The sequence below is a fragment of the Periplaneta americana genome, chromosome 1 (genome assembly GCF_040183065.1).
Source record: "Periplaneta americana isolate PAMFEO1 chromosome 1, P.americana_PAMFEO1_priV1, whole genome shotgun sequence".
Taxonomy (NCBI): Eukaryota; Metazoa; Arthropoda; class Insecta; order Blattodea; family Blattidae; genus Periplaneta; species Periplaneta americana.
The window spans coordinates 104,549,099-104,576,923 of NC_091117.1; the positions used below are offsets into that span (position 1 = coordinate 104,549,099).

Here is a 27,825-nt window from a genome sequence, read left to right on the forward strand (position 1 = left end):
TTCCTTAAATGGTTTCTATGATCGACTGGCACATTGTCAAACAGCTGAGGGCTACCAGATGAACACAGAATTTAGAAAGTGAGCTAGCTTTGTTTTGTTTTTGTTAAGGAAGGAGTATTTTATTATTTTAATATTCGATACACTTTTCTGTTTTCTTGATTTAGCAACACTGAATTTGCACGGAAGTATCAAGTGTGGGTACTTTTTGAAAAGCTATTAATGAGTATCATTAAAATATATATATATATATATATATATATATATATATATATATATTGGGTGTTCCATTTAAAATAAGAGAGTTGAAGTTACTTCCGGTTAAACCTGAAGTAGAAAAAACACGGTAATACCATTATTGAGTTCTTAGTATATAGTTATTCCCACACACCAAGTTTCATATCACTGAACCACATACTTCAAAAGTTATTTAGGTGGTGCGGGACTTTTAACTAGCACTGCATAAGAAAAGTATTACTGGAGACAAATGAGACATCCGAATAACATGAATGTATACGATGCAGTAGATTTGTGGAGTATATCTACGACTTCTTGTTGAAGATATGGCCTCACCTTCTTTATATCCACGCTAACGGAACTGTATAGAATTTATAGAATTGAACATCAGTTTACATGTTTTTAAAAAGTTGAAGTTTACTTTCAGTCTAATCAAGAGGTGGAAGTAATTTGTTATTTTCACTTCAGATATTATATCTGAGAGTGACTGCACACAAAGAAAATAACAGAAACTTTTTTCTAATAAATTTACTTTTCATATATCTGTCAGACATACGTTTTCGTTATTCCCACCTAAACGACAATTGAAGTTGTCAAGGCGTTCTGAATTCTCGGTAAAAAAACGCCATATCAGTTAGTCATTTGTGATCCATTAATTCGCAAATGTTTGAACTCTAGAACATAAGAGTTGCATAGGCCTAAATGTCATATAAATTTTCCAAAGAAATGCGATAATGAGTTCAGTCATCTGTGATATTTATACCTGTACTTTCATTACATCAGCTATAAGACTGCGTATAAAAAAACAAGCCACAAGCCATTCCACAACTGATCCTGTTGCATTTAAGTTACTTAGACACTATAAAACTTTCAATGAACAGGTGACGGCTAAGGAAAGGGAGATAATGCCTTACCCTTTCTCCCTGATTGTGTGTTAAGGAGTTGACTCGCGAGTGAACAAATGCCGACCATTGTGATACTATTTCATTCGTAGTGTTCTGCCCAAGGGCAGGTCTTTCACTAAAAACCCAGCATTCTCCAATCTTTCCTATTTTCCGCCTTCCTTAGTCTCTGCATAAGAACCATGTATCTTAATGTCGTCTATCATCTGATATCTTCTTCTGCCTCAAACTTTTCTCCCGTTCACCACTCCTTCGATTACATCCTTCAGTAGGCAGTTTCTTCTTAGCCAGTGGCCCAGCCATTTCCGTTTTCTCTTCCCGATCAGTTTTAGCATTATTCTTTATTCACCCACTCTTTATAGCACAGCTTCATTTCTCATTCTGTCTCTCCATTTCCCACGCTCCATTTTTCTCCATATGTAGGCCTACATTTCAAATCCTTCCAGTCGCTTCTCTTACTTCGTCGTAATGTCCATATTTCTGTTTCATACAATACCACACTCCACACAAAGCACTTAACTACTTTTTGCAGAGGTCCGCAGAAGATGTTAGTTATATATAAATATATATATACATATATAAATATAGGCTATGTATTTTTGGTATCAGAAATTATTAAAAGACCGTAAAATTGCCAACTAAGTTACGTGTTACATTTCAACGAGAAGGCCTTACTCTCAGAATTCCGTGAAAAGTACTAGAATTATTAAAATTCTTACTTTCATTATTAATTAATAATTAAGAATAAACGGGTTTTGTAATTACGGCTGAATAATACTTCGATCTTCGCAGTCTGGATATAAACGTCTTCCTCTGAGGTTTTCCAGGGAAGAACATTGCTCCAGTATTACAAATCAGAAAAAAATAGAATATCACTCCATTATTACAAATACATGTATTATAATCAAAATAGTATTCGGATTTGTGAATTTTAGTTTGTGTATGTGTATTGAATACGTGGTGACGTCGTAGAATATGAAACGATCTTTTATTTACATAATAGGGTAGAGTAGCATAAATCGCACTGCTTCCTAAATGGCACCACTGCTAGTTTAAAAAAAGTTACTGTAGTAGTGTAGCATATAGTGGTATTGTTACAATCTACCATATGAACTTCCACCATGTCACTTGATTTCTGCCACTTCTTTGTGCTAGCAACGTGGTGATAGAGTATTTAATATAATCGCTCAGGTGGATGTATATTTAGCTAACATTTTGTAACTAAATAACGGATTTGTATGCAAAGGAATCCATAATCTTAAGATGTTATTGGTTAACAGAAATATTAAAGAACATTTAACTTAGTACGATTTTCGAACACGTGGTGATTATAGGCTAGAATGAAGGAAATAATAACTTATGACGTAGTTTCTTAATTCGCACCACTTTGTAGGTGCCTAATTCGCACCGGTGCGATATGAGCAACTGTAGCAATTCTAGCCGTACAAATGAAGGCCCAAAAATTTTAACTGAACGAGGAATGCATCAGGTGGGTGCAATATCAAGTGGTGAAAAGGGCGTTAATACAACAAGTGTGTGTTGTACAAGCGCACCAGATATTTTGTGCCACATATGAAAATTTTTAAACGTCAAACAGTGCATCCTACATTATTAGCTGGTGTTCTTCCAGGACCGTTATTTGTTTGCTCTGATTCAGGTTACATCAACAGTGAACTATTTGTCGAATAGCTCAAGCATTTTATTTGCCACTCAAACCTGCCATAGAAAAAAAGTGCTGCTTCTGTATGTCCACCTATACGAACCATTCCAAAAATTTAGAAGCTAGAGTATCTCGGGAAAATGATGTGCTCCTATTTCAGCTTCCTCGTCATAATACTCAGAGTCCCAGCCTTTAGATGTTCCTATTTTCAAACCATTTCAGACAGCTAAATCATGAAGCAGTTCTTAGGTGGTTTCGAGATAATCGTGGAGAAAAGGTGACGCAGTTTACAGTCTGAACTTCCTGGTGAAGCACATGGCAAATGTTTAACAATAAAAAACACATTCAGGAAGTTTAAATGTTAGGTAATTTATGCTCTATTTTTTTAATTTCATTTGAAGATGCGTTACTCTTTTTCATTAATTTCAATAAAATTGTAATTTGCATTTATTACATTATTCATATTAAATACTGTTCAATATGTTCAATATTAAAAGCTTTCCTTCATCCTGTTCCCAGCAGTTAAAGAGGTGCGATTTAAGAAACCGCAGGTGCTATTTAGGAAACTAGTTGCCTAAATGGCACCACTGACAAGTGTTTCAAAAATGTCATTCTACTTCAAAAATATTAAATCAAATTCAAGGCTTCTTTTTTTACATGAAAGATAAATATTCTGGGAATATATTTCTGTAAAGGAATGCAGAAAATAAAAATTGTATTGTTCAATAAAAATTATAAATGCTAAAGTGGTGCGATATACGCAACCTTACCCTATATAATTTTTTTAAATCGTAAAACTATATATATTTCTTTCATATAGCAGAAGAACAGTGTTTTACACTTAACAATTTTTATTATTATACAAGCTACAGTAACGGAGGAAAAAAGTTGAATATTGCTAAATATATATATATATATATATTGCTCTAAGCTGTACCTAACACCTCAAAGTTTTACATCCTAAAACGCCTATTTATAATTTCTTATTACAGTGAAACCTATCTAAATCGGCCAGTAAACGTTCTTCGAAAAAGTGGCCGTTAGTACAGGTGACCGCTAAAATAAGTTTATGAAATTTGTAAATAGAATCAAAACTTATTTTATCACATGATTATATGTTTTGAAAGTAAAATATGAATTCCCTTAATACTTTCTTTAATTAATCCTGTACTATTGAAGTAATAATAATAATAATAATAATAATAATAATAATAATAATAATAATAATAATAATAATAATAATAATACATAGAAGAATTATTAAAATATGTTTTCGAAGAAAACTTGATTATACAAATAATACATCCCATATACAAATAATCTAATGTTTTAAGTAGTAAACAAATTTATATGTAATACTATTTTGAATTTCTACTATAAATAACATCCTAAATTTATATTATCCAATCATGGCCACAATACAAGAAGATATGACATTTCGCTCCCACTCGTTGAACCAAAATATAAGACTGAAGCAGATCTAATCCACAGTTCTAATTTCAGGCAAATATTGTATAATGATTTTATAAAGAGGTATCCAAAACTGAAATTATTAAACAAATTATTGAAAAGACAAGTGCTTGAATTGTTCTTAAAATTATAATATCATATAAATTTTTATTCGTTATTTTTTGTCACTTTAACAATGTCGTATCCTTAACTTAGTACGTTTATGTAGATGCAATATTACGTTTTTTTTTTTCTTTTTAATTTTATGCGTAATTACAGTTAACAGTTCAATCGCAGTTGTGATTATTTTTTTTTCCATACAGTTTCAATGTTGTAACACTCGATCTCAAGCATCTTGCTTTTCCGAGTGTGACCAATTTTATTAAATACGATAATTATAATATGAATATTGTAAGAAATTCCGTATGTAGTTTAAGTATGATTTTGAACCTTAACGGAAGGGAGTGTGTGTTTCTTTCTTTCACTTTTATTTCTATTGTGATGTGCTTTTGCGCTATATTTTATTTTTCATTATTTATTTGTATTAGTATTAGTTGAATTTCAATAAATCTAAATCTGAAAAAGAGTGGCAAATAAAATGTTTGAGCTATTCGACAAATAGTTCACTGTTGATGTAACCTGAATCAGAGCAAACAAATAACGGTCCTGGAAGAACACCAGCTAATAATGTAGGATGCACTGTTTGACGTTTAAAAATTTTCATATGTGGCACAAAATATCTGGTGCGCTTGTACAACACACACTTGTTATATTAACGCCCTTTTCACCACTTGATATTGCACCCACCTGATGCATTCCTCGTTCAGTTAAAATTTTTGGGCCTTCATTTGTACGGCTAGAATTGCTACAGTTGCTCATATCGCACCGGTGCGAATTAGGCACCTACAAAGTGGTGCGAATTAAGAAACTACGTCATAAGTTATTATTTCCTTCATTCTAGCCTATAATCACCACATGTTCGAAAATCGTACTAAGTTAAATGTTCTTTAATATTTCTTTTAACCAATAACATCTTAAGATTATGGATTCCTTTGCATACAAATCCGTTATTTAGTTACAAAATGTTAGCTAAATATACATCCACCTGAGCGATTATATTAAATACTCTATCACCATGTTGCTAGCACAAAGAAGTGGCAGAAGTCAAGTGACATGGTGGAAGTTCATATGGTAGATTGTAATAATACCACTAGATGCTACACTATTACAGTAACTTTTTTTAAACTAGCAGTGGTGCCATTTAGGAAGCAGTGCGATTTATGCTACTCTACCCTCTATATATATATATATATATATATATATATAATGGTGGCTGTTCACTGTGCAGTGATGAAGCGTTTCCCTCATAACTCATAAACTTGTTAACTTTTCCATATTCTCTCGTCTTTATTTCATTTCTGAAACTGATGTTTACAATATCATGCTCTTTCAACTACATTCCTTAATAAATAATACTCTTTTATTTTATGTTAGGAGAAAATACTGATATTTGACCATTTGTAAAATAAATTTATTTTTTATCAGACAGTCTATCAAATGTAGAGAAGTGATTTTGCATTATATTATATATATTTATGACAAGCATAAATACACAAAAAAAACATTCATCACAGAATGTTGGATAGTTTTTGAGTTATAAGGGAAACGCTTATCACTGCACGGTGAATTGCCACCATTTTGAATTTTGAAAGGAAATATATAACTTGTTTAAATCGTAAAACTATTTTTTTCATGTAGTAGAAAGACAATGTTTTACACATACTAATTTTCGTTATTGTACAAGTTACAATAATGGAGGAAAAAATGTTTAATATTTCCAAAATTTTACTGCTGTAAGCTGTACTTAACCCCTTAAAATAGGTGACAATTGGAAAAAATAGGCATTTAAGTATTATAAAATCCCTCCAAACGTTCATACTTTATTTAAAATGTGAAGATATTTAATTAGTTTTACCTTATTCCTATACAAAAAAGGCATTTAAGCCTAAAGTCTGAAGTCTAATTATTACAAATGAATTGCTTCATAAAGAAAGAGCATCAGTCCATTTTAGCTAAGTTGTGGGAAATGAAGAAAAACTGTCCGGACCGATGCCCTTCCTTTACAAAATGCTCACATTCCGATCACAATATAACAATGAAGGAAACGTTGAACTGGCTTCCTTGCTTGATAAAACGATTTGTTGAACATTGAAGATGGGAAATTCAATGTTAACTCAATTTCGAAAAAAATGTGACTGATGCCCTTTCTTTATGAAGCAATTCAAATATAAATATGATGGCACGGTAAATAGAATGAAAGCCTCCAAGAACACATGCAATCGAGTGATACGTACCGGTACTGTTCTCACAAGCCGTAATCCGATCTCACCGCCCGCACGAGGAGCTGATGATAGAGTGGGTAACAATAGCGATGTGTTATTGTAGGGAGGTGTCTGTTGTCGGGAGCTTTGTGCGCATGTGCGCGGCAGTACACACCCTGTTAGGCTAAACAGACCCTGGGATATTACAATACACTTCGCACAGATTTAAATATTAGCTCTTCATTTTCGGTCTGTGGTAACACATACACAAGAACACGAGGAGTGACATTGCACAACTGAGTACACAAACCTGTCCGACTTTCACCGTTTTCCATATGATTTAGTTACTACATGGCGGGTCAGTCTACTGTGCGAAAGATCACGTGTTACAGCCCGCGAATCGTATGAGCGACTGGGATCTATGAGCGACAGATTTACTCACAACAAAGTGGAGGAAATAGTCAAGGATTTTAGAACCAGAATTACAATGAAATAATGTTCTTCCGCTTAGGATTGAATCGCTGAAGTTTTTTCCTTGTAGCTTTTTTTTTTTTGTTTTATTCAGCGTGCTCCACTGCAGTAATGAAATACTACACGCATTTGTTGCTAACATACTTTTTACACTCTGTCTGAACTTGAATACTAATACTAAAACCAATTGTAACAAGAGCAGTGCTTTCGCTATTTACAATAGTTACACGGATGTAAAGTCTGCTCACTGAATAAAATTTGTAATTGCTTATATTATTTTAACAATAACATCTGCCTTGAATACTAACACTAATTATTGTAAGTAGAGTAGTATTTTTACAATATTCACACTGCTGTGAAGATCTCGTAAGCAACGATACTGACTGAACAACGTTTTTGAATTCTTTGTACTATTTTAACAGTAGCTTCTCATGTGATGTAAAATATTACTGCAGTACTGAACAATCTTTCAGCGCAGCACAACCTTCAAATGCGACCATTCTGAATACATGTTGCTTTCATTTTTCTTACACCTTTTGATTATACATAAGCTTCCTTCGTATCTGTGTTTCTGTGTCAGTACTCTAGATTTAAATTCTCAGCAATACTTAAAGAATGATCTGTAATGTGTGTACTTTTCAATATTCGTCTTATTTCTGTTGCTTCTTGTCTGTAATATAACTAAGAAAGCGTAGCCCCACGCAAAATTTTCCATTGGACTCCGCTTCTCACATCCTCTCACGTCCAAAGTTGTGTTGCTGTGTTAACAATGTATCCTGTGCAACTATACATGCCATATTATTTTAATGGTGAATTTGAACTTACCAAATAATAATAACGGACAACTGTCTCACAATTTTCCAAAACGCCTGTGCTTCGTCGACAGGAACTCACTGGCGACTTTCTTGAGTCAATATTCCTGCTTTCTTCACTCTCAATGGCTATTATGGATAATGAATTGAATCTCATCTGCGATATTGCACTACACGCAGTTAAGTTTTTATTAATTTTAGTCGGTGAGCGTTCGGCCGTTGCTGTAGACTGGAGAAGTGAGAAAAATCTGTAGAACTGTACACAAACCAGGAACAATGCTGGCAATAGCAGGATATTCTACAATTAACAATTCTGCCAGTTCCTTTATTGTTGAAAGTTTAGTATGAATCTCTTCCAACATTATGGACCGAAAACTAATCAGTTGTTAAAAATTAAGAGATAAATCTGTGGCATAATATTCGTTAAGTATGTTACTTTTTTGATCGCTTCTTTTTCCGTTTTGATGGCAGGAGCAGCGAGAATTCATTCCGCTGAGATGTGGTTCATTCTTTCAAAGCGTACTTTAAAAGCTGCTGATTTATTATGTCCAGGCAACCATTAAACGCAAATACTCTGAACCTTTCTTCTGCGTTCTGTGTTCGCTCGTCAACTTCCAATTCATCAAAGAACTTCTTAGCATGACGTTGCTGTGTTGTTTTGAAAACAGGGTATATTGTCCAGGAATTCGAAATTTCCTTTACTTCTTCTAAACCAGTAGGGTAAAGTTGCCTAATGTGGTGATACACCTAATTCCGTGATATATTTTTCAACTGAATATCACGGGATTGGGTATCTTGCTAGGAAGTTCACCGATGTCTCAAAAGTAGGTGAAATATCCACTCTTATGAGAAAGATGTCTGGCGCTATGATCGAACGGCAAAGCATTGACTGACATTCAGTTGTAAAAGGTATCACGGAATTAGGTGTATCACGACATTAGGTAACTTTACCCTACTCGAAAATTGCTGCGTCAATTCTATTATATTATTTCGGGCTTGTTTTAACAGTGATGTGGCCATCAATAAATTAATGGACTTTTCTTGTAAATATTTTGAAACAATACTGGTGCACTGTAATATTTTACACTGTAACACAAGCATAACTGTATTTTTTCTGAAGATTTGTTAAAAGAACATAATTATATTCTCAAGGCATATCATCACCTGCAAAAATCCACTTTCTAGCGCGAATAAGCTATCAAATCACTAAGACCATCTCGTAGAACAGAGTTTTTTTTTCGTGTGCGATTGGTTGTCCCATTTTATTTAAATATTTAATTTTTGCAAACAGTGAACTTTCACTAAGACACATAACTTGCTCTACAGTTGTGTAAAAGTCTCTTATTTCTAAAATGTCACTAACGGAATCATTCAGAACTAAATTTAAATTATGACTTGCACAGTGTTCTTGCGAGACGAGGATAGAAAGAGCTGAGCACGTGTTGGAGAAGCTGAGTGGGGATTAACGTTGCAACATCGGAAAGAAAAAAATTATTACAACTTGAGAAGTGCTTGTTGAAAGAAACACGACTATTGTAAGAATGCTGTAAATAGTGTAGGTTTGGAATTCATTAATGAAATATGAACTTTATTCAAAATTAAATAATGTCTTCAATATAGAACCGATTTCTGGGCCCTACGTCTCTGCTTCTTGTTCCTTTCTAAATGTTAGGCCTACTCTCAATCTTCCTTGTTCTCTGCAGCTTCCATGCGTGCCTAAGAATACAGGTAGGTACTGTATAAAACTGTAATGTTACAACACACTTACTTTGTGTTTTGCTTTACTGCTCTACTTTCTATGAGCAGGCGACTTTCAAACTCTTACCAACAGCCGCAGCAGGGGCCATTACACTCGCATTTCTCTGATTGCCACTAACAACATTCCAACAACTTTTTCACTGCCTCATTCAGTGTTGCCAACCTGTGGGAATTTTCCCATTTTGTGGGAAATTCTTGAAAGAGATGTAGAAACTGGAAAAATGGGAGAAAATACAAAGAAATGGGGAGGTTTTAAGAAATTTTAATGGGTATTAAAAGTAGAAAATTTGTAACCATTAGAAAAGAACACATACAGTAAGTTTATTACGATTCTTAAATGTTAATATTTAAGTTGTGGAGAAATAAAAACTGTGTGTATAAGGATATTTAAAAATATATTGTAAGCTTCTATATTGTTGCAGTAAAGGACAGATTACCGGTTAGAAAACAACCGGCACTGACAGAACGCCAACAATGCTTTAATTTAAAATAACAAATGAAGAGCTTGCGGGAAAAACGATGAATGTCACATTTCTATTAAGGATTGCATAATGATCTAATTGAGTCTATAACTGCAAGATGTAGTGCTGTTTCTATAGAAAATAAAGGAAAGGATTACTGTATTCGTGATGATAATTTTCCCTTTTACCATTTTTCATAAGAACAACACTAAATTTCGCAGTAATCCATTGAATTAGATGACATCAACCTTAAGAAAACTGTGACATTCATCGTTTTTCCCGCAAACTCTTCAAATGAAAACTAACGCATTTGATTCCACTTGTGTGAGCACTAAGGACTGCGGTTTTTGTCAGTTTGTTTTGTTGTGGAGAAAAGTAAAAGATTTTGACGAAAACCCAGTCTTTGAAAATCTTTGTAAATTAGCTAAACTTGGACTTTTAATGGCCCATTCCAATGCAGTGCTAAAAGAGAATTTTTTCAATTGCCACAGATGTCAAGGTAAAAAAAAAACTTGGAGTTGAATCTCTTCATGCAAATATGTGTTGTCAGAAGCATTTATAAACTACTAGAGTCATTGTATTGACTATCAGGTTGAAGATGCTCATTTGAAATTATTCAGTAAGATGTATTTAATAATTCGAAATTACTTATATATAAATGTTTAATGTTGTTATGCCAGTCATTGATGTAATAATTCTAAGGAATATTGATCGCAATGTCACATGAAAATTATTGAAACAATTATTGTACTTTTCTGTTATGTTATTATTATTATTATTATTATTATTATTATTATTATTATTATTATTACTATGTTTTTTTGCAGTATATATTTTTCTTTTGCTTGGACTCAGAGGTTGACAGTTCTATTAAATGAGGTGGTGAAAATATGAATGCTTGTGTATTATGAAAGTGAAATAATAGTAGGTTACTATGTTATGATGTGGGAGAAAATATGGGAATTAAATAGTTTTATGCCATCCTAGCATTATAAACAGGTTATTACTACATCGAAAATCGTGCGTAATTGACTTATTATAGCACGCGTGCCGATAAAAGCAATGACGTATTTGCTATGACGTAATACCGGCATGCTTGTTATCTTGGTTATCGCTTCTACGCGCGACGTAACAAGAAATGAAATGCAGGACAGAAGGTAACGTATAATTTATTTCCAATCTTTAACAATTTTATATCACTTTTGTAATATCACATAAAACAGTTCTGTTGTTCAGAGAAACTATATTGACAAAATAAAGGAACATTTGTAACATAACCTGCAAGGTAATTCATTACTCTTTACGCAATACTAAGGCCAGACGCAACTAATCGATACGAACATATGAAGACAATTTGTCAGCTATGGATCCCGAATTGAATTTCTTTAATAATTTCTTTCCTACAATTTATAATGCTAAGATGCTATGAAGTGCTGTATCCAGCTCGTGAAAATTTTCGCCTCACTATCGTTCGTACGACAAATATTCACTCATCCCATAATCATTAAGATTATCCACTTGTTGCATAAATAACTATTATGGGAAAATTTAGATCCCTTTATGGAAATGGTTGTTGATAAAGGTTAGCAACACTGGCCTCATTCTACACTGCGAAAAAAAAAAGCATAGCGGCACAGCGACGAAATTTTAACAGAAATTCAATATTCTTCTTACAATGAAAAGTGTTTATTCACTGTCATAACAAACAGTAAATTACTTTATCCATGATTAATATGTAAACTGGTCTTTATTTCACCGTTCTTAGCAACCTAAACAATGGTTTTAGTCACAGCAATGGATTTTTTTTAATCACGCTTTCGATAGCAACAATAAAATCCATACATTCATTCATTTATAACTTCTTCACAAAGCACATATCACAAATAAAAGGCCTATAATAAAATTAAATTTAGATGCCAGTAATGGATAAATTTTTTATTGTACGCTATAGCGCGACGAAATTATCACCATCGGCTTCGCCTCGGACTCTAAACTTTCCATTCACGAATAAAATCTTATTTTACTCTCCTGTACTATAAATTACTATTATGTTATCCTATAGAGTATTGGCATAATGTGCTGTTCATCAAACTGTTAGCAACTGTCAGAAATAGCTCATTGCTTCACATGTGAAATAATTTGCTGATTAGAAACAAACATTTTATCAGTAACTTAGCAACAAAGAAATTCTTGTAGTGTAGGCTTTCACGGCCGGAGTCTATAGATCTAGATTGCCTCGGGTACGCCGAGAAGAGTTTTGCGGCCTCGGATACCACTCCACTGAAGATGTCTGCCGCAGTTGCAGACGAAACGTCTGGTAGAAAACCAACCAATAGACCACTGCCTCTCAGCCCGAAAAATGAATCTAGATCTAAAGAAATTCTTATATCACACTCAGGTTTTAAACAATAATTCTTTATGGGTACCTAGTATTATATGATGAGAGGGAAAATAATTACAATAATTACTAGAATAAGGTGAAACTTTGTATATTACACGTAGCTAAAGCTTCATTATATGTTCGTGAGAAATTAGGCATTGACGCTTTGCGTTCATGTCATAAACATCTCGCTCACAAATAATTATCAATGTTAGTCACTTTTATATAACTATTTTCCATAACCGGAAGTGAATATCTGTTTCTAGGTTACAAAAATCGGGAGCGAAATATAACGTAACAATGAAACATATTATTATTGCATATATCAATCTTTGTTGCTATGACACACATATACTCACTTCAGTACACGACATAACTCTACACAGATACGCACCATGCATAGCGTGGACCGCCGAAGTTATGTGCAACTTTAAAAATGGGGCACAGTCCCGCCATCTATCCGCAATATGCGGAACCCGAATCACGCAAGTGAAGTGGGTAGGCATTGGATACAAACACAAATTTCCTTTGCATCTGTGCATATGCACTCAACGAAACAGCTCCAGCGAACTTCAATAATAAAAATTTCATAAATAAAATGCAAGAATTTACTCCCGGTCGTGGAAAAAATAATATACCCACCATGGGATCGAAACACAATTTTTCCCTTGGTGCATTTATGGTCCATGAACCTTGGAAAAAGTCATGCGTGTCTCTCCCTTAATATGCAGTAAACTATTATCGCACATGCCAATCTGGCTTTCAGGTAGTTGCTCCCTGTAAAGTAGGTTTTAATAATTTAAAGGAAAAATTATTCCGAGGCCGGGTATCGATCCCGAGACCCTCCGCTTAACGTACGAATGCTTTACCGACTGAGCAACCCCAAGAACTATACACGCCACTGTCACAATTTTTCCTTTATATCCACACAACTCAAATGGGCTGACAAGAGGCCAGAACCCAACTTTGAGTGCCCACAAATTCTGTGTGACTTAAACTGTGGCCTCCTGTTACTGCAGGTACGTTAACAGAAGCCACAATTTAAGTCACACAGAATTTGTGTGCACTCAAAGTTGGGTACTGGCGTCTTGTCAGCCCATTTGAGTTTGTGAATATAAAGGAAAAATTGTGACGGTGTCATGTATAGTTCCTGGGATAGCTCGGTCGGTAGAGCATTCGTGCGCTAAACGAAGAGTCGCGGGATCGATATCCGGCTCCGAAACAATTTTTGCTTGAAATTATTATCGCACATTTGTTGACCTGCACTATTATATCACCTTCGTGATCATTTTTGTTTGTGGGGCCATATAATTTACAAATTTTGCAGTATACGTTAAATAATGAATGGAGATTCTTTATCTCATTTTAGTTAATTGTTTCTGCTTAAAAATTACTTCGGCATAATATAACTAAAACTACCAACTACATAATAGCGCAAATCCAATATTAAACTCTCCAATTTGCAGAATTATTTATAAAGATGTGCTCGTCTGTACTGGCTGGCAAACTGTTCTTGAAGTTCGGAATTTTATGGAGATGCTCCTTATGAATGGAACAGAAAGCCAACGAATTCAGCCTATCTTGACCCACTGTATTTCTGAGAAATGTGTTTGTCCTGTTTCATGTGCTGAAACTCCATTCTGACTCAGCTGTTGAAACAGGTGTTGTTAGTGCGATTCGAAGGCTTTGCCCACTTCAGAGAATGAATCTTCAGAGGAGTAATCTATAAAAAAAATTGAACAAATCACACACAGAGGAAATGTCTTTAAATGTATCATTTCGATAGCTCACTGATAATTCATTAATACATTTTCTTTCCAAATTAAAGAACTGTAATTTTTTACGAAAATATCAGCCAGGTCGGTGAAGCAAATTTCTTTGAATCAAGTTGGCTATATTAAAGTTATCAAATATATGTGACTGCAGGAAACGTCCATTGAATTTGTTGATAATGATATCGCATTCTTCTTTGGCATCTGCTGACAGATTTACTTGCTTACTGAGTTTCAGCCTTTTTCTTGGAGGAAACGAACATTCTTCTTCTTCTTCTTCTTCTTCTTCTTCTTCTTCTTCATCGACATTTATTTCATATCTGTTAGTGTCATCTCTCATTTCCATTACAGCTGACTCAAAATGTTGTAATGCATCAGATATGCTCAATCTATTTGCAGTTTGCATCTGTATTATATTGTATAATTTATCAACATGTTTCATCAAGTCATAAAAGAAACTGAGAAAAAACAAAAATGTATTATTATTTAATAAGTTTTTAGGACAAAAGCTTCTCTCTCTGTTATATCATCCCATTCATTTGAGACATTTCCCTCTTCAATCTTTTCGAAGCATTTCAATAGTTCCGCTTTATTTCCCTTAACGGAGGATACAACTCGGGACTGAAAGTTCCATCGTGTTGCTGAAACAGTTGATATGCGCTTACTGCACACAGATCGCAGTAGGTCACTGCGTTTAGGTGAAGTAGAGAAGGATGTTGTGAACTCATATTTGCAAAAAACAACTTCGCTGATTTAATGCGTTTTAAATATGCACTTTTTATAAATAAATTAAGTTGGTGAGCGTAGCAGTGAACAAATTTCGCATAAGGATATGTTTTCTACATCAAAGTCTGGGCCCGACCCTGGTTTCCACTCATTACTGCAGCACCATCATATGCTTGAGCTATGAGTTTATTTTCTAAACTGAAAGGTTGTAGACTTTGTTTTAGAGCCTCGCTCAGACCGTTAGCCGTGCGATTGTATACCTCTTTAAAAGAAATCTTTTCACAGGTTCACAACCTTTTATATACCTCAAAATAATAACAAATTGGTTTTTGCATGTTATGTCTGTTGTTTCGTTAGCCTGCACAGCAAAAAAATCTGTAGAATTAATGTCCTGCTTCAGATTTTCGATGTAAATCTCATACTTACTGTCTAATAATTAATTTTGTATAGTGTGTGAAGTATATTTAAAAACAGAAGTACTGTTTAAGTGTTCATTCAATACTCTATCAAGGATGGCAAGTAAAGATAACAAATCTAACAAATTTCCCCGATTTGCCGATCCCTGATTTTTGTTATGACCCCTCAGTGATAATTCGTGAGTTCCGCAAAGGCTAAAGAATCAATTACCCTGCCTAGTATATGCCTGTTTTTTTTTTTTTTTTGTGACCTGTTCGTTGTGTTTCTAGATTGAAATTTTGACCGCGGAATCAATTTGTGCTGCGATATTTACTGCCCCAAATATTTTAAACTTACAAGCATTTTCTAGAATTAACTCACAGAACAACAAATATCTGCGACAGTTGCTCCCCTTCGTCAGGCGGACCAGCTTGGACAGGCCCCAAACGAAGCCATAAACTCGCAACTTCGTAATACTTCGTGCATTTTCGTCAGTAGCGAATGAAACATTGCAAGCCGCGCACTATGATTGTTGAGCGCTAAAATGATTCAAGTTGTGGGGCCCTTTGATGCAGACCCAAGCTCACAATATTTAGTGTCGTACATACAATCTTTGACGTTTTACTGACACACATCGCGTAATGTGACGAAATTTACTGAAACAATTATGAATCCAGTACAATGTCCTGAACAAAATATACGTATTTTAAATGCGAAAAAAAAAATATATATATATGGGAGACGAAATATTGGTGGGGCACGGACCCGGTGGCCCCTAAGGACTGGCCGCCCCTGACCGTGAGCATTGCGCAAGGAAATGTAGACGGGAAGGAGATTTTAAACATAGGTACTTTTAGTCAGTTCTGGTCCCATAATCACAAGCAAGAGAACTTTACGCAAAAGAAAAACCTTCAACACTCCAAAAGAAGCAATAGAGTTATTGAAATCTCCAACCTTGCAGATCTCTTGCCATAGTGGTTGATGACAGCAGCGGATACGATTGTAATGCCATGGTGTCACTTCGGATTCTGAAGATGAATTTATTTTAAAGGTTAGCACAATACATACATACATACATACATACATACATAGGCGTGGTTCAGTCGGTTAAGGCGCTTGCCTGCCGGTCTGAATATGCGCTCAGGCGCGGGTTCGATCCCCGCTTGGGCTGATTACCTGGTTGGGTTTTTTCCGAGGTTTTCCCCAACCGTAATGTGAATGCCAGGTAATCTATGGCGAATCCTCGGCCTCATCTCGCCAAATACCATCTCACTATCACCAATCCTATCGACGCTAAACAACCTAGTAACTGATACAGTGTCGTTAAATAACAAAGTAAAAAAATACATACATATATACATACATACAGCTTCCTCCCATGGGCAGGTCTTTCACTGCAAACTCATTCTTCAGTATTTCCTATTTTCTGCCTTCCTCTTTGTCTTCTCATATGATCCATAGGCTATATTTTAATGTCATCTATCATCTGATATCTTCTTCTGCCTCGAACTCTTCTCCCGTTCACCATTCTTTCCAGTGCATCCTTCAGTATGCAGTTTTTTCAGTGACCCAACTCTGATCAGTTTCAGCACCATTCTTTCTTCACCCCACTCTTTCCAACACAACTTCATTTTTTGCAGTATTAAAGTTTCAAGTTTGCATACTTCAGATATTACTTCTATAAGAATAAGTAATGACGTACTGAAAAATGATCTATGCCTTTTTTAACACTACTAACAAATCCGAAAATAAACATGTAACTTAGAAACCAAATCTTAAAGTTTCTGATTTAATGTCAACTTTCAAAGCCCGTTGCCCCACTGTGGGGCGATCGGGGAGTGCTATGGAATGACGAGGAAATGAAGAAATAGCGACGGAATGATGTAGATACCTAATATGAGGAAAAACGGGAGAAAAACTCCAACCTCGGCTTTGTCAGCCATAAGTATCAGTGTGGACTTTTCAATGGCCGGAACTCGAATCCGGGCCGCCTACGTGACAGGCTGGAGGTCAGTCCACTCAACCACCGCAGGAGAAATGGAAGTGTTGTTCTTTTCTTCCTGCAGTGCATAATGGCTGCTTAACCCTTCGTTACTCGCGTTAAATTCCGTAACGCCAGTACTCACCTGGATTACAATGGTAATCCACATTTGTTTTTGTTTACAGACAAGGTTTAAACATTAGAATTAGATTTAAATGTTAAGAAATATATTGTTTTCAGTTATTACAGTAATAAGAATAGATATGGTACGCATAACGGAATGTATTAAATATAAATATTAATAATGAAATGGATAGTACACAAATTGCATTCAAGTGACATGTTTGCATAATATTTCAACACTGGTCGTGTCTTTGAGTCATAATTTATTGTTGCATCATAGTTATGAGTTAGTTCACTATCATCATAATTATGTAGGTTATCTAGCATTGTTGCTCACTCGATGTTTGAAGGTCATCTGAACTCTTGATCTCTCTTAATCTCTCCCACGGGAAACGCAAGTTCACTACTGCTGACCTTACTTACGTCATATTTGATAACCGAATACCTCACTCAGGGGTGTAGCAATGAAAAAATTCAGGGATGTAACAATCATTCACACTTCACTTGTAATATTTTACAGATGTTTTTGTGTATTGTAAGAAGGATATTGATGCACTTTCATGTTTATGTTTGCATTTCACACTTTACACACGTGAGTCTAATCTACATCTGATTCAATTATCTGAGTAGGCCTATGCATTTCTTCTACACAGTTCAAACAAATTACATCTGAATGAGTAGGACAAATTCTCTTCAAGCACTGGGAACAAGATTGTCTTGTGCTCTTCTTTCTTGTTCTACCACACATGTAGCACCTACCAATACCTTCTGGCCGTGTTCCTTCTTCTTCACTTGTTTGTGGAATGCCTAACAGTTGCTCTCCTCTTCTCTTTATTTCTCTTGCTGAAATTGTCTGTTGGGTGATACGCTCGGAAATTAATGGCTTCATTAGGTCCAGAGCAAGGGTTTTTAGGACGTTTTTCCGTAGAATTTTTTTTTGTTTGCTGGATAAACAACAAGAGCATTGACACCTGCTATGTTTAGTAAGTCGAAGACAATAGTCAGAGGCCAGCGGCGTGAATTTCTGCTTACATCATAGGCCGAGCATAACTGGTCCAGGACATCCACAGCACATTTAGTTCTATTATAAAAAGATATTATTTCAGGCTTCTGGCTTCCTCCTGTTTCCTCATGCATTGCCTTATCATAATGCATGGTTGATAATGCTAACACTGTTTTGTTTTTCTTTGGTACATACGAAATAATTATGTAGTTTTCATTGAATCCAAACAATGTACTGTTAACTTCCCTGTCTTGAGTAGTTGTGAAATGAGGAGGGATTTCTCTTTTGTTTTTTTTCAAGGTTCCTACAAGTGTAATTTTGTCATTTTCTAGAAGATCTAAACACAGAGGTATGCTCGTGAACCAGTTATCGGTGGTCACATTTCTTCCTGTTCCTTTGATGGGATGAACCAGCCTCTTCACCACTGCATGTGCACTGTTACTTTGGTGAAATGGACCATCTGGTTGAATACCAGCATAAATTTCCAAGTTATGAGTGTAATATGTTTTCACATCCACCATAGCAAAAATTTTGATCCCATATTTTGCTGGTTTAGTAGGTATATACACTTTCATGGGACATCGTCCTCTGAATGCAACCAACTGCTCGTCTATAGTTACATATTCGCTTGGAATGTAGCACCTTTGTGAATTCTGAACAAATAACTCGAACACTTCAAGTACAGCAGCCAGTTTATCAATTTCTTTCCTTTCCTGCCTGTCATGAATGTTATCAAAGCGTAGACATCGTAACAAAAATTGGAATCTATTGTAGGTCATAGTCAGGTAAATTGACTCTATACCTGTGCCATTTTTATCCCATAGTTCTCTTACGTTCAGTCTTCCCGATTTCAAAGCACCAGCAAGATACAAAATACCTAAGAGTGCTCGAATTTCAACGTCATTTGTTAATTTGCAATCTCTGTCACGTCCGTAAATACGCTTCACTTTTTCAATATAAATATTAGTACACCTTACTATTACATTGATTATTGTCTGATCAATAAAGCAGTCAAAACACTCTGTGTGTGTTCGCGCATTTTTTGCAGCTCTTTTAGGGCCCGGTAAATGAATCACTATATTTTGTGCTCTTCTTCTCCCTCGTAGATATACTGGTTCTTCCTGCCAAATTGTAGTGTTGTCTCTTCCCGTATAGCAGTTTCCATCATTTATAGACATTAGTCTTTCATCACCATCACCATAATCATCATCCTCCTCCTCATTGTCTTGTTCTGAATTAGAATCGTGAACTTCATTCAAAAGATCTTCTTTGTTGCTTTCATCATCACTTTCATTTTCAATGCCAACATCCAGATCTTCATCTAGCCACTTGCAAATATTGCTTGTATTTTCCGTACCCATTGGAGCCAACTACAAAGAGGATGGAACGATGTCACACACTTTTTTCATAAAGTTCCTGCATTGCATCACTCATAACCATATAAAAACTATTTCACTTACCTGAGCAAGAAACTGACGTCAGTACTCGCGTGGATTACAATGGTAATCCACTCGGAAAAACTGCGTATAACTTGATAAAACTCCGTATAACTTTCCAAAGCGTTGCGACAAATACGTCTAAACACCAGTAATGCCTCACTTAGACTGTAACGAGAAATTGCATTGACGCTCAGCTACGCAGTGCTGCAGGCGGTGACGTAATACAGGATTAAATATCAGTGGATTACTATTGTAATCCACGCGAGTACTGAAGGGTTAAGTTGTTCTTTGTCCATGCGGGCTGTTTTTGTCGCATGCGAAACATTGCGCAGAGTTACGAAATACTCTCACCGGTCCAGTCCCGAAACCGAAAGCGGTCGTTTCGCTCGTTGATCAACTCACTTTCTGGCCTCGTCACTGTGAGCGCAATTACCGGTATTCCGCATTGTGAAACGTCTTTAAAACACACGCGACGGCACGTCATCTCTTGACTGCTTCTCAAGAATTGCGCGGCGGCGTATGAATTCCAGTTTTATATTTACTCTCAGCTGCATATTTAGGATGGGACAGTGGACATAAGATCTCCTTTATAAAAAGTCGGATGCACCGATTTTGGCAGATGACCTCGATGACATTTCCAGTAGGCGAGCCAATATTGTTTGTGTAAGCTGCGAGAATGAGATGCGATAACATTCTGAGTCGTTCATATTTTCATAACAGCAGCTCATATCAATTATCCTTATTATGAAACACACCACGGTACAGTTCTACTCAAAGAATAGCTTTAATAAATGTAAATGACTTCCGTTCGCAATGATTTTACAATACGTCTTCTACATTTTCTAAATTAAATTAATTCTTAATTAAAAGGAAAAAGTATTGCACTGCGGATATATATATATATATATATATATATATATATATAATCCTACCCTTACCAGATCAATATACAAGATATGTCCAGTAATAATCTAGGGATCGTCTACTGGTGGTGCGACAATTCAAGTTAATAAAATTACGATTCTTCTTAATAATCAAAATATAATTTGGTTAATTGGGTAAAATTGCATGCTGCGGAAGTTAGATTTATATAAGAGTATAATAAATAGGATTGTAATGGATATTACAAGGGCAATAATTTCTTCACACGCACATTGTGAATAAAACAGAGAAGAAAGCATTTTAAAATATTCGAAATCGTACAAAATATCGGAGAAACCAATTTTCCCTGCACAAATTGCACCAATTGAAAAATATAATTACCATCCACAATAAATTCTGTATTTTATGGATTCTAAAAAGTTGTTTATTAATCTAGAGGTATTGGCTGATGACTATACTAAATTCCAGCACAACATTCATTCAGAATATGTAGAAATTACACTTTGGATTTTATTAAATGTATAGGCCTACTATCAAAAGGTGTTACATACCCCCTTAAATACTGTACATGTTTTACCTGTGCGATATCCGATGATTAATTTTTTAAAATATAATTCATAGTACTGGAACTGCCATATTGAATTCGCACGTAATTTTCGTCTCGAAAACTCCTAAGATATCTAATTTAATTTTTTACCCATTTTGTCCCACTCCACCACTTTAGGGACAAAGTCGTACTAAATAATACCTTATTCGTATTCTGTGATCGCAAAGATCCCCAGATATCGACTTTCAACGAAATCTGATGACATGAGATTTCCCACTCCCTTCTGCCTTTTCATCAGTACCTTAGGATATGGTATTTAAAAAATCTAAGAATGTTTAACAGAGTAACCTTCATTTTAAATTTTACGTCTCTAGTTAAATATAGTTTAGTGAATTTTTTAAATCGTCTACTTCTTTCTCTCTCCTTTCTGCTCGGAAGTAAAAAAAAAAAAACTGAAGTTATTTCAAGGGAGTAGCCTACATGAAATTGAATTTTTTTACTTTCCTTATACATTTTAGAAACAATTCTGAGAGATGAGATGAATAGTCTAACCCAATTTTATGAGTGAATCTTTGTTTTAAATTTAAAGGCTGCACTTCTGATGGTTAAAAAAAATAAATCGGTATAATTATTTTGATCATTACTGCCTCCTATTTTCCATCCCTTAATGTTCGTATTTCGTAAAACTCAATCTTATCTATTGACTAAGGATTAACATATTTCCATATACATATATATACATTTCCATATATATAACAGATTATATTTCCATTTTGTACAATATTCTGGTCACGAGACATAATCATATACTTTGTCTTTTCGGGATTTACTACCAAACCTATCGCTTTATTTGCTTCAAGTAAAATTTCCGTGTTTTCCCTAATCGTTTGTGGAATTTTTCCTAACATATTCACGTCATCCGCATAGACAAGAAGCTGATGTAACCCGTTCAATTCCAAACCCACTCTGTTATCCTGAACTTTCCTAATGCATATTCTAGAGCGAAGTTAAAAAGTAAAGGTGATAGTGCATCTCCTTGCTTTAGCCCGAAGTGAATTGGAAAAGCATCAGATAGAAACTGGCCTATACAGACTCTGCTGTAAGTTTCATTGAGACACATTTTAATTAATCGAACAAGTCTCTTGGAATACCAAAGACACATATAGACTACTGTAATATTTGTTTAGTTTTTGGAGGTGACTGTGCACAGGTCAATAGAATACTCGGGCGTGCATGTTTACTCTTATGTCCTACCCATTCCACTGCGACAGAGATAACAGCCGATCTTGCAGCGGTGAGGACTCGCTCTCCAGTTCACAATAAGAAAATCCATCTGCCAAAATCCCTGGCGCGACCTATAACAAAAAATTCGAAATTGAACTTACACACCATACTTGTTCTTCATTGCTTACTCATTTTGTTTCCTTTCTCAGGATTTCTTTTATTTTGAATGTAACATTTTTCATTACATTACATATGAGGAAGTATTGCAATGCCGCAAAAAATCGATTCCTGCATTTGTGTATAAATTCATGTTTTCAGCATTCCTGATACCGAGAAAGTAGTTTTCAGCATACAATCTCGTCGTTGGCCGTATGTCCATATAAGTTACGTAAGTTATAGCGTTTGAATCGTGTTTGATGTGTTTCCATCGTACACAATATCCACAGTATCCACGAGTCAAATGATACTACCCGTATTATATATATATATATTTTTTTTCATTCATTAGTTCATAGTTTTCTGCCCAACGGCGAATCTTTCACTGCAAACCCAGCATTCTCCAATCGTTACTCTTTTCTGCCTTTCTCTTTATCTCCTCATATCAATATATCTTAATGTCGTTCATCATCTGATATCTTCTTCCTCCCCGAACTCTTCTCCCGTTCACTATTTCTTCCAGTGCATCCTTCAATAGGCAGTTTCTTCTCAACCAGTGACCCAACCAATTCATTTTTCTCTTCCTGATCAGTTTCAGCATAATTTTTTCTTCACCCACTCTTTCCAGCACAGCTTCATTTCTTATTTTGCCTGTCCATCCTTCTCCATACCCACATTTCAAATGCTTCTAGTCGCTTTTCAGCAGACTGCACACAAAGCACTTCACTAGCCTCTTCCTTAGTGATATATATTCCAGGTGTAACTGGATTCTGCTAAACCTCAAATATATTCTTTGGGTAGTGTTTATGTGATATAAAATACACAAATATTAAGTAAGTGTTATTTAAACATAATTTTCGGTTTAACCGCAAATGGCATCAACTTTGTTATTTCAAATGGAACACTCTGTACATTCTTTCATATGACGTATCATCTGTAGATTCTGAGTTCAATGATGTGTCATAAGTAAGATGTGGTTTGTCAATTTTTTTTGTAAATTACATTAAGATAAAAATAAGATACACTTTGAATCGTTTATTAAAATTTGAGTTCTTTACACAGAACAAAGAAATTTCAACACACTAATCCTGAAAAATAACCCAAAACTTCATGTATGCCGTCCAAATGTCCACCATCAGCATCTTGGCATAAGTTGGCTCTTTCAATTACGTCTCGGATAATGTTATGTAATTTCTGACATTCCTTTGTTTCAAATCGCGATCTTCCATAGCAGATATTGCTGTTTCGTTATTAAAAGAAAACTATCAATTCAGAACTGGACACGTTATACATCATTAGATTTAGAATTTGAAGATGAGTAAAAAATTGTACAAATACACAGGGTGTTTCATTTAAAATAAGAAAGTTAATGCCATTTATGATCAAATCGGAAATGGCATTTAAATAACAGTTGCAATTGTTTATGTATTTTTATCATATAAATACTCCCCAAAGTTTCATGTGTATCATATAAAACTATAAAATATATTTGGGATCTACTATAATACAGTTACACCCGATTGTATAGGTACCATAATATAATTTTATTTTAAAATGTAATGAGTATTTATTTGACATGGAAGTAAGTGTACATTATTAAAACCTAAGAAATACCTACAATTCCTGTCAATTCCTATTCATGTATGTCCATGTCATGGTCCCTAAGAAACGTTAAAACTAGACACCGGTACAATATTAAAAAAAATGTGCCAAAATATGAAATATATTTTGGTAACATATGAATATATGAAATTAATATTTTAATGCTAAAATATCATCGTTCTTAATCATTTGGAGCAGGTTTAGAAAATTATTTACAAAGTAAGCGTTTAGAAATTAATAGTTCTGTATATATTTAATAAGCTACCGAAGAAAATAAAACAAATTTGCATAACTAAACAATTTTTCAGGATCATTATTTCCTTCTCTAATTTAGACCCTCTGTCTCGAATTTTTCTGAAAGCATTTCGAGACATCAGCTTATCCCAGATTTTTTCAAGATGTTATGACATCCCAATTTGGATTTTTCTACATTCATATAGCCACTTAGTTGCCATTGCTGATGTTTTTATTATATCACATTCACTTCAAAATTAGCTACCACTCATATTCAATTCAATGTGAGGCACTGGCAGTGCCAATATTTCCATGCCCTGTGATTAGACTAGGACAGATGTTACGTGACTGGCTAAGTGACTAAAGTTCTTATTCCGTGTGAGTGCTTCAAACACAGAAGAGAAGCGATCTAACTCTTGCACAGAGCACTGACAGTCATCTCAAAAGCAAATCTAGATCTCTATGCAGAGAAAAGGAAAGCATATAAAAAACTGATAAAGACCAAGGAAACTAATTTCATAGAAGAACAAGCTCAAGAGGCGCTAACAAAGCCCTTTTTTGCTCTTGTAAGGAAATTAACCAGCACTGTCACGGAGATCCCAATGGAATCTTTGAAAAAATACTTATCCCTTCTCCTCAACAGAGGTAACCTAAACAAAGCGTGTCAAATCAAAGAGCCAGAGTCATACGACATAGAGCATAGGGGGAGTAAGAGCGATCACCCCAGGGAAAAAGACAAGAAAGTAACCGGACCGGATGGAATTTGTAGCTTAATGGAAATATGAAGCACATAGCAGATCAGCTGACTTCCTTCTGGACCGATCTATTCAACACATACAATCAATTTTAATATGTATATGATGTTATTATTTGTATTTTGTATCATTTCATCTACGTGTTGCAATGTGTTGTTGTTAAGTAAATTATTTTTATTGAGTATTTATATTTCTGATGTAAAATTCATAAAAAAATTCGCCATTCAATTACTATCCCATTTTGAGAAGTGTCCCGATTTTCAAACTTGAAAATCTGGTCACCTCACTAATATATTTACTAAATGTGCCTCATCGGATCTGGCTGCATTCAGAAGTTTATCAGGCTCTATCAGAATATCAAACGGTTATTAACTTATGTATGTTGCACTGAGGGCTTTGCAAAATTTTACTTACATCAATTGTTAACAGAATATTTTTCTGTATCACGACAGAGCAAATGAACTTATAATACGCAGTGTGATGTAACAAATACTTATGAGCTATATGTTGCGTTTCAATTTCTTTAGAATTGCTACTATTATGTAATTTCCATTTAAACTTTTCACGACTTCACTGCATTGCAATCTTAGAGGTCGTATTCATTTTATTCTACTTGCCTATCTTGTAAGAGTCACAGATTTCAGTGTCAGTCTAGTTACTAGTGACATTACGCTTTATATCCTACCTGTAAATGACTGAATTGGTACCTGTATTGCGATACAAGTGTGTTAAGTGTTTTATTACAGAAACCAGGGAAAGTTGAGAAGAAAGAGGTGAAGTAGAGATTTTTCTATTTCGCATATTCTGTTAATACAATTGACACAAGTTTATTGCACATTCGTAAAATTTTAGGTGAGAGAAGGGTGAAGATTGACAAGAAAATTGTACTGCCTTGTTTGTTTTAAGGAATAATACATTGAAGTCTGCAAGCAGCCCACTGACTGTCCATGCTGAAAACTATGGAGAAGCTGAATGACAGCATTAAAATTATAAGTTAGTTTGTTTCTTAAAGAAGAAAAATGTTAAATATCGTTCAGAAAATGATCGAAGCTTTTTTTTCTTTCAGAGTAGATATAAATAGGTTTTCAAATGAAGCTGCGGTGAAAATTACTTCATAATGAAGACAGTTATGATAATGAGTATCGCTGGAGCTTGTCGCAGGGAAGAGCTTGTAAAAAAGACAATATTGATTATATTAAAGACAGGGGCTCTGTCGTTAATGTAAACATACCAAATATCAAGACAAACTTTAGCCGAGGAGAAACGGAATGCTTTCTAAGGAATGAAGAAGTTTATTTCTTACAATTTTTTGAAAATATGTAGAATTGAGGACTAAAAACAGTAAAATGCAGTCGAAATTTTTTGGAGATTTCGCAATGTAAAATGTTTTAATCAACCTATGGAGATCAACATTCTGGGTGCAGTGCCTTCAAAGATTGCGAAATAAATATTTGAGTCTAGAAGACGCAATTTCTTTCACCTGAAATGCCTTCAGGAGAACGTCTGCTACTTTATTTGTCGATTTAGGAGCTGATATTCTATCTCTCAAATGGAATGGTGGGTGCAAATCTTCTCAGGTGGGTGAAGCTCTATGTGCAGAATTCTCTTCAAAGCAAGATTACATTTTCCGACAGGATTATGCACAACAGACATAATATTGTCCCAATTTCTGAATAGATAACAGTACCATCCACTTCTGAAGAAATGAATAACACTGTGAAGTTAAAAGAGATAAAAATTTATTTATTTAATCTCACAGTATTAAGGCCATAAGGCCTTCTCTTCCATCCTACCAGACCGCACACACAAATATAAAAAATACAAACACTGACAAAAATAATACAAATTAAATAAAAGCCCTCTAGAAAAGAATTGAGCTAATACAAGGGAAAAAAGATAGCAATAATGATAGCGATGATAATAGTAATAATAATAGTAATAATAATAATAATAATAATAACAATAATAATACATTATATATTAAGGGTAAAATTGACAACAGCATAGTTACAATATTTATTATATGTTACGGGCTAAGCCGAAATTTGCGCAACGTGACAGGTGTTTAACAAGCAATTCCATGAACTAGAATGTGATTACTCTAGTAACGTTCAATTATTACACAAATTGTATCATTACGTTTAATTTTTCTAAATAAAAGTTCCCTTCGTGATCATTTTACTTACGACTCTATAGCACTGTTTTCTCTTATAATTTGTATAGCAACCACGCAATATGTGGTATTGTCAACTTATTAGGCATGTAAACAACATCGGTAAGTAGGCCCTACGAGAAAAATGTTCCATCGTCCAAAAAATACATTATAGAAAAGTATTACAATGTTAAAGAATAATTGGTTCATTGATACTTCCTTGATTGACTGCCATTGGTTGACTGCCAGGCCGAAATTGGAAAAATATCTCCCTCAGGGCAAAATCACTATTAATGTTGTAAATTGGTTGCAAATGATTATGACATATAGTTTTTTTTTTAATAAAAAGAAATGAAGCTGGAAATGACACATTTTTAGTGGCGAA

The 27,825-nt window shown here is 34.7% G+C and overlaps 1 protein-coding gene and 1 long non-coding RNA gene across 8 annotated transcripts in view; one reads left to right on the forward strand and one right to left on the reverse strand.

The window, feature by feature from the left end:
* LOC138699385 (uncharacterized) overlaps positions 1 to 27,825 on the reverse strand; it is a 206,452-nt gene that overhangs the window by 124,539 nt on the left and 54,088 nt on the right. For 2 of the 7 annotated variants that reach the window (XM_069825264.1, XM_069825227.1), the window contains exon 2: positions 22,572 to 22,672. The exons of 2 other annotated variants lie outside the window; for them this stretch is intronic. The gene's annotated coding sequence lies outside the window, so the exon portion shown is untranslated. Of the gene's footprint in view, positions 1 to 6,599; positions 6,943 to 22,571; positions 22,673 to 27,825 lie in introns of those variants that run through there. 3 more of the 7 variants (XM_069825277.1, XM_069825269.1, XM_069825217.1) reach the window with 2 other exon arrangements.
* LOC138699418 (uncharacterized) overlaps positions 1 to 27,825 on the forward strand; it is a 69,204-nt gene that overhangs the window by 19,530 nt on the left and 21,849 nt on the right. The gene's annotated exons all lie outside the window — the stretch shown is intronic.